Raw genomic sequence first — 7,802 nt, 5'->3', positions numbered from 1 at the left:
ACGACCAAAGGAGGAGTTGGCTTTAGGGGTGACCAGAGAGATATACCTGCTGGAGCGCGTGCTACAGGTGGGTGCTGCTATGGTGACCAGTGAGCGGAGATAAGGGGGGACTTTACCTAGCAGAGTCTTGTAGATGACCTGGAGCCAATGTGTTTGGCGACGATTATGAAGCGAAGGCCAGCCGACGAGAGCGTACAGGTCGCAGTGGTGGGTAGTATATGGGGCTTTGGTGACAAAACGGATGGCATTGTGATAGACTGCATCCAGCTTGTTGAGTAGGGTATTTGAAGCTATTTTGTAAATGACATCGCCGAAGTCGAGGATTGGTAGGATGGTCAGTTTTACGAGGGTATGTTTGGCAGCATGAGTGAAGGATGCTTTGTTGCGAAATAAGAAGCCAATTCGAGATTTCACTTTGGATTGGAGATGATTGATGTGAGTCTGGAAGGAGAGTTTACAGTCTAACCAGACACCTAGGTATTTGTAGTTGTCCACAAATTCTAAGTTAGAACCGTCCAGAGAAGTGATGCTGGACAGGCGGGCAGGTGCAGGCAGCGATCGGTTGAAGAGCATGCATTTAGTTTTATTTGTGTTTAGGAGCAGTTGGAGACCACGGAAGGAGAGTTGAATGGCATTGAAGCTCGTCTGGAGGGTTGTTAACACAGTGTCCAAAGAAGGGCCAGAAGTGTACAGAATGGTGTCGTCTGCGTAGAGGTGGATCAGAGATTCACCAGCAGCAAGAGCGACATCATTTATGTATACAGAGAAAAGAGTTGGCCCAAGAATTGAACCCTGTGGTACCCCCATAGAGACTGCCAGAGGTCCAGACAGTAGGCCCTCCGATTTGACACACTGAACTCTGTCAGAGAGGTAGTTGGTGAACCAGGCGACGCAATCGTTTGAGAAACCAAGGCTACTGAGTCTGCCGATGAGGATGTGGTGATTAACAGAGTCAAAAGCTTTGGCCAGGTCAATGAATACGGCAGCACAGTAATGTTTCTTATCGATGGCGGTTACGATGTCGTTTAGGACCTTGAGCGTGGCTGAGGTGCACCCATGACCAGCTCTGAAACCAGATTGCATAGCGGAGAGGGTGCGGTGGGATTCGAAATGGTCGGTAATCTGTTTGTTGACTTGGCTTTCGAAGACCTTAGAAAGGCAGGGTAGGATGGATATAGGTCTGTAGCAATTTGGGTCAAGAGTGTCACCTCCTTTGAAGAGGGGGATGACAGCAGCTGCTTTCCAATCTATGGGAATCTCAGACGACACGAAAGAGAGGTTGAACAGGCTAGTAATAGGGGTTGCAATAATTTCGGCAGATAATTTTAGAAAGAAAGGGTCCAGATTGTCAAGCCCAGCTGATTTGTAGGGGTCCAGATTTTGCAGCTCTTTCAGAACATCAGCTGAATGGATTTGGGAGAAGGAGAAATGGGGGAGGCTTGGGCGAGTTGCTGTGGGGGGTGCAGTGCTGTTGAATGCAGTAGGGGTAGTTAGGTGGAAAGCATGGCCAGCCGTAGAAAAATGCTTATTGAAATTCTCAATTATAGTGGGCTTATCGGTGGTGACAGAGTTTCCTATCCTCAGTGCAGTGGGCAGTTGGGAGGAGGTGTTCTTATTCTCCATGGACTTTACAATGTCCCAGAACTTTTTAGAGTTGGAGTTGCACGAAGCGAATTTCTGTTTGAAAAAGCTAGCCTTGGCGTTTCTAACTGCCTGTGTGTATTGGTTTCTAACTTCCCTAAAAAGTTGCATATCGCGGGGGCAGTTCGATGCTAATGCAGAACGCCACAGGATATTTTTGTGTTGGTTAAGGGCAGTCAGGTCTGGGGAGAACCAAGGGCTATATCTGTTCCTGGTTCTAAATTTCTTGAAAGGGGCATGCTTATTTAAGATGGTGAGGAAGGCATTTTTAAAAAATAACCAGGCATCCTCTACTGACGGGATGAGGTCAATATCCTTCCAGGATACCAGGGCCAGGTCGATTAGAAAGGCTTGCTCGTTGAAATGTTTCAGGGAGCGTTTGACAGTGATGAGTGGAGGTCGTTTGACCGCTGACCCATTACGGGTGCAGGCAATGAGGCAGTGATCGCTGAGATCTTGGTTGAAAACAGCAGAGGTGTATTTAGAGGGCACGTTGGTTAGGATGATATCTATGAGGGTGCCAGTGTTTGCGGCTTTGGGGTTGTACCTGGTGGGTTCATTAATAATTTGTGTGAGATTGAGGGCATCAAGCTTGGATTGTAGGATGGCTGGGGTGTTAAGCATGTCCCAGTTTAGGTCACCTAGTAGCACGAGCTCTGAAGATAGATGTGGGGCAATCAGTTCACATATGGTGTCCAGAGCACAACTAGGGGCCGAGGGGGGTCTATAGCAGGCGGCAACGGTGAGAGACTTGTTTTTGGAGAGGTGGATTTTTAAAAGTAGAAGTTCAAATTGTTTGGGTACAGACCTGGATAGCAGGACAGAACTCTGCAGGCTATCTCTGCAGTAGATTGCAACACCGCCCCCTTTGGTCGTTCTATCTTGTCTGAAAACGTTGTAGTTAGGGATGAAGATTTCAGAGTTTTTGGTGGACTTCCTAAGCCAAGATTCAGACACAGCTAGGACATCCGGGTTGGCGGAGTGTGCTAAAGCAGTGAATAAAACAAACTTAGGGAGGAGGCTTCTAATGTTAACATGCATGAAACCAAGGTTATTACGGTTACAGAAGTCATCAAAAGAGAGCGCCTGGGGAGTAGGAGTGGAGCCAGGCACTGCAGGGCCTGGATTCACCTCTACATCCCCAGAGGAGCAGAGAAGAATAAGTATGAGGGTACGGCTAAAAGCTATAAGAATTGGTCGTCTGTGACGTCCAGAATAGAGAGAAAAAGGAGCAGGTTTCTGGGGGCGATAAAATAGCTTCAAGGTATAATGTACAGACAAAGGTATGGTGGGATGTGAGTACAGAGGAGGTAAACCTAGGCATTTAGTGATAGTGAGAGAGATATTGTCTCTAGAAACATCATTGAAAGCAGAAGATGTCATAGCATGTGTGGGTGGAGGAACTGAGAGGTTGGATAAGGTATAATGAGCAGGGCTAGAGGCTCTACAGTGAAATAAGCCAATAAACACTAACCAGAACAGCAATGGAGAAGGCATATTGACATTAAGGAGAGGCATGCTTAGCCGAGTGATCAAAGGGTCCAGTGAGATTCAGACAGCTAGCCGGGCCATAGGTAGCAAGCTGGTGGAAGATGGGAGGGAGGTCTGTTTTTTAGCCAGCTCGTGCGTTTCCGTCTGTGGGTTAGTGGGGTTCCGTGTGGAAGGGGGGACCTGTCCAAGTTGGCAAAATAGTTAGTTATAGTGGCCCAAGAAAAGTGTCCGATAGACCTATTCAGATCGCAGCCGAAAAGACAGCTAACGATTAGCGGGCCGCAGATGGGCGATCAGGTTACGTCGCGACGGAGGGGCCAGTTGGATAACTCCCTCGGGCAGATAACGTCGGTGGTCCAGTCGTGAAGACCCGATGGGGCTCCGGATCGGCAGTAAAACGGGTCAGGATAGGTGAGTTGTAGCCCAGGAGACACTTCAGCTGGCTAGCTCAGGAATAGCCCAGGAGTGGCTGACGGAACTCTTCAGCTGGCTAGCTGGCTAGCTCCGTAATAATGTGTGTTATTTCCGTGACCGACGTTGCCAATAGTCACTCAGGTAGCAGCTAGTTAGCTGCAAGATCCAGGTGTAAATGTCCAGAGCCTGCGGTAGAAGTCGGGGAAAGGAGAGAGAATAGGTCCGGTATGCTCTGGTCTGAGTCGCGCTGTACAAAAACTGCCGATAGCTTTTCGAGCTAATGGATAGCTGAGGACAGCTAACCGTGGCTAGCTGAACTTCAACGTTAGCCAGTGAAAATGGCTAACCTCTTGCTAGCTTCTGTTGTGGAATTCAGATGAGGTAAATAATACTTTCTTTTTTTAAATTGGTGAGGCGGGTTGCAGGAGAGTGCTTTGAGGTTGAGTTTTAGAATTAAAAAAGAATATATATATATATATAAAAAGATAAGTGAAGAAAAAAAATAAATATGTAAATATATAAATACACGGGACACGACAAGAGGAGGGTAGAGGACGTCTGAACTGCTACGCCATCTTGGGAAAAAAAACAAAAATTAACTTAGCCTACATTAACATGTTAACTTTCTTGATCTAAATAACCTATCTGAACATGTCATTATAATATACTGCATGTATGGTGACCAAAACAATCATTTTGTCAACAGATACAGTAAAGGCTGCACTTTTCTTTGCAGGCTTAGAATTAGCCTGAATATTTTTCATACTCTCCAACTTGCAAAGTTTGGCTGTAGAAGTCATCACTCATCAGTCAGCCTCCCTTTATGTGTGTTTTTGTCTCCCTCCTCAACCTGTGTGCTGACACGCTTGCACCTGGAGGTGTTTGTCCCTCAACTTCCTGGATACAATAAAAAAGCTGATGCAGACATAAAATACCTGCAGTCCTTCCACTTCAACACCTAAAGCTAAGGTGGAGATAGGGAAAAGGAGCAGGCTATTTGTCATAGCTGGGGTGAGGTTGTTAACTACAGCCTTTGTTCCACAATAACATTTTATGGGTTAAGATATTGATAAAAGACATGACAGTATATACAAATGAAAAAAATCACAGCGAATGACTTATTCAGGCATACAGAACAGTCACTAAGATGTGCTGGCTCTCTGATATGTCGAGGGAAGGCAGATTGTGAATGTTCCTACTTGAACAAATAATGCAGAGATGAGAGGAGCAATCAGTCACTCAAAAGCCTGGGTGTCTCTTGAGTTTGTACCAAGATTTGTGTAATTCTTGAAACTATCGTTCTTCTCATAAGACCACAACAGCAGTATTTACTCACCTTCTCTCCTGTCTTTAGAGCAGTATTTCACTACTGTGATCACCTGCTGGAGAAGCTGTCATATTGTGAGAGGTACAGGAAGGACAATGATATTTTATTTATTTAACCCTTATTTTACCAGATAAGTTGACTGAGAACACGTTCTCGTTTACAGCAATGACCTGGGGAATAGTTATAGGGGGGATGAAAAAGCCAATTGGAAGCTGAGGATGATTAGTAGGCCATGATGGTCAGATTGGGAATTTAGCCAGGACATCAGGGCTAACACCCCTACTCTTATGATAAGTGCCATGGGATCTTTGGTGACCACATAGTCAGGACACCTGTTTAACATTCCATCCAAAAGATGGCACCCTACAACACAGGGCAATGTCCCCAATCAATGCCCTGGGGCATTGGTATATTTTTATACACCAGAGGAAAGAGTGTCTCCTACTGGCCCTCCAACACCACTTCCAGCTGTATCTGATCGCCCATCCAGGAACAACCCTGCTTAGCTTCAGAGGCAAGCCAGCAGTGGGATGCAGGGTGGTATGCTGCTCACATTTAATGGGTCTCATCCTTGAAAGAGGTAGCTGCTTGTAAATGAGCTGAGTCTCTAGTGCAGGGGTACTCAAGTACTATTTGAGAAGGTCCGGTCACACAAATATCCGAGGTGGCAAAGGTCCGGATGGATAATGTAATTTATCGGCATAGTCACAAACCCTCACCTCGCAACTCATGCAACCCCAAACTGTTCACAGCCCTCTTGTTGGCGAAGATAAAATGTATTCTTCCATGTCTTCTGTGTGTTTATATGATACCAGAGGTCGAAGCCCGAAACATGTAAAAAAAAAAAACCTGCAGTCTGTATTGACCCTGTTCTGGGTCCAGATCCGGTCCGTGGTCCGCCAGTTGAGTACGGAGGCTCTAGTGCTTGTCTTTGTGGTAGTATGAGGGTGCTAAAGCTAGGATGGAGAACATTTCTATTTCTACGTTATAATATTGGAAGTTGTAAATTCAGCTAGTGCCTTTTTCATTAGTGTAGTAGTGTTTCCCTGATGCTCCCCAAGGCAAAACCACCCTGGCAGCCTGACGCATGCAGGATCAGGCCAACCACCTGTCAGCTCATTTCTACACATGGCCTTTTCTGTCAAACACTCCCCAAATCCCCCATCTGCTCCACACAACACCTGTGACTGGCTTCTCTATTGCCATCCCAGCTGTCCCTTTTATCATCAGCATTAATTAAAGTGATATCCAAAAACACACAAAGTACTCCCTACGTTGTACTAATTCAGAAAAGCTTATCCTGGCTAGCCTACATTAGTATTTCTGAGGTAACCAAAAGACTTTCTTGGCGTCTTCTCTCTGTTATCTTTAGTTCTGACATGCTGTCTTTTCTGCCAGAGTGCTGCAGTGAGCATCAAACATTATGCAATTTAGATATTTGTGGTAGTCTGAAACTCAGCTTGAGGTGATATAAATCCTACTCATTTTCTGAAAGTACTCCTGCATACTCAAGGGTAGGAATGTGGAGAAAAGCTGGTTAAATACCTTACAATAGATAACACAACCAACTTGTAATACAGGCAAACTGACAGGCAGCCAGCGCTTACTGCAATAAATATAATTTACATTTTTGGCTCTTTACATTAGAAGCCTGATTTGCAAAGAAACATTCCAGGATCCGCTTGAGTAGATTCAGCAAATTAACCGAAGCAGATTGAAATTAAAACAAATTCCCCATCCCTGTGCGATTGTATTTGTGTCAAGTTCATCTCTAGAGACTTTTGTTCTCAGAATGCCATGATTATGATATTCAGCGGAATGAGACATCATTCACATTGATCCAATCAATCCATGCAACAGAGCCTCATTTGGAAGTTAAAACTGCTGTGTTGTCTTATTGATTATAGGAAATTAGCATTCGCTGCCCTATATAGTGATCATGTATGTGTCTATAGCAGGGTTTCCCAAACTCGGACCTCGGGACCCAAGGGGCTCACATTTTGGTTTTTGCCCTAGCACTACACAGCTGAGTCAAATAATCAACTAATCATCAAGCATGGATCATTTTAATCAGCTGTGTAGTGTTAGGGTATATACCAAAACGTGCACCCCTTGGGGTTTTGGAAACGCTGGTCTAAAGGGAATGTCAAGATGGCAGAAAAAGACATTATGAAAAACATATTGTGCACTTGTGAGAGGTCAGAGTATAAGTGTTGTGATATTTTATATAATTGGCTGTTGTTGGTTTTATTAATGGATCTTGTAATATTTTGCCCCAGTCGCAGAAATACTGTGGGAAATGTTCCCCAGTGAAGTTCCCGCTCATTTTTTCTTGCTCATTTTTTCTCAGCCAACCAGTTGTGCTGCATGTCTGTGCACATTCAGTTAAATGTCTGTTTGGGGGAGAAAGAAAGACCATTCATTGCTTGCAGAATTAATATCATATTGATTTGAATTAATATCTTCATTGGGCATTTATCTCACCCTTTCAAAAAAGGATTTCAGTTTTGAAACTGCAGTAAAAGTGCAGTAACTACAGTTAACTGTGATATTTTGGATGCAGTTTTTGCAGAATAACTGCACTGTACTCTAACTACAATCTTTTTCATAAGGGCACAACCACCCTTATGCGAGGTCAGCTGTTTTGCCATCATTACTGAGCTTGTAACGTATACGCTGGGAGTCGGAAAGCAAGTGCAGGTGGTGAGTTTGATAATAAACGGAACATTGAACAATACAAGAAACACGAGTAGCGTATAGACATGAAACAGTCAATACTTCCTGGGAAATGGAACTAAGGATGTGACAGATATAGGGGAGGTAATCAGTGAAGTGATGAAGTCCAGGTGTGTCTCATGATGAGACACAGTTACATGTAATGATGGGTGCCAGGTGTGCACAAAGATGGTTGCCAGGGCCGGTGGTTAGT

The sequence above is a fragment of the Salmo salar genome, chromosome 10 (genome assembly GCF_965601325.2).
Source record: "Salmo salar chromosome 10, fSalSal1, whole genome shotgun sequence".
Classification (NCBI taxonomy): domain Eukaryota; kingdom Metazoa; phylum Chordata; class Actinopteri; order Salmoniformes; family Salmonidae; genus Salmo; species Salmo salar.
This window is presented reverse-complemented; position numbering follows the sequence as displayed.